This window comes from Euprymna scolopes, chromosome 29 (assembly GCF_053919585.1).
Source record: "Euprymna scolopes isolate OS-2025 chromosome 29, ASM5391958v1, whole genome shotgun sequence".
Classification (NCBI taxonomy): Eukaryota; Metazoa; Mollusca; class Cephalopoda; order Sepiida; family Sepiolidae; genus Euprymna; species Euprymna scolopes.
The window spans coordinates 106,921,227-106,921,946 of NC_136510.1; positions in this window are offsets into that span (position 1 = coordinate 106,921,227).

Sequence of the window (720 nt, forward strand, 5' to 3'; positions counted from 1 at the left end):
GAAATGAAAGTTGATCAGTGAGAGTTGGGGACATGCGTTGCATGGAGAGAAATGGTATAAGAACGATGGATTGAAGCACAGGTGGAAGCTGATGCTGGTGCTGGTATAACAACAAAAGTTATTTAGAAAATTTAGAAAATTTCTGGCATTACTAACCAGCAGAGGATTATCTTTGTTGACCATGAGCGTGTGGACGCCATGTAGTGGTGGAATAGAAATGAGAGTTGAAGATATGTGTTGCATGGAGAGAAATGATATGAAAAGAATGTGATGAATTGGTAATGCGAGTTTTAAAAACAGGCTTAGATTTGATGAACTCAGAGGAAAATTGAATCTGGACAGTATAGGGAGATGTGTGCATGACAGAAGACTTAGTTGGTTTGGTCCCATTGAAAGATTGGATTAGATTTCTCGAAGATGTAGAAGTTTACATAGCTGAGTCAATTGACGGCGGGGGTGGGGAGGAAAATATGAAAGGAAGTGATAAGAATTCATTTGCAGGAAAGAGGAATAAATAAAAACTTGATCCGATTGGTTAGGTTGGAAGTCAGTTTTTAAAAGCCAGCATGTAATACAGATGTTGAACAGTGATGATGATGATGATGATGATGATGATGATGATGATGATTTCGAATGAATCAGATGAATATTGTTGAGATTTGTTTCCATGATATCTTTCTGGTTTGAATTATTTCTAGAAAGACATTGGGTACTTATAGG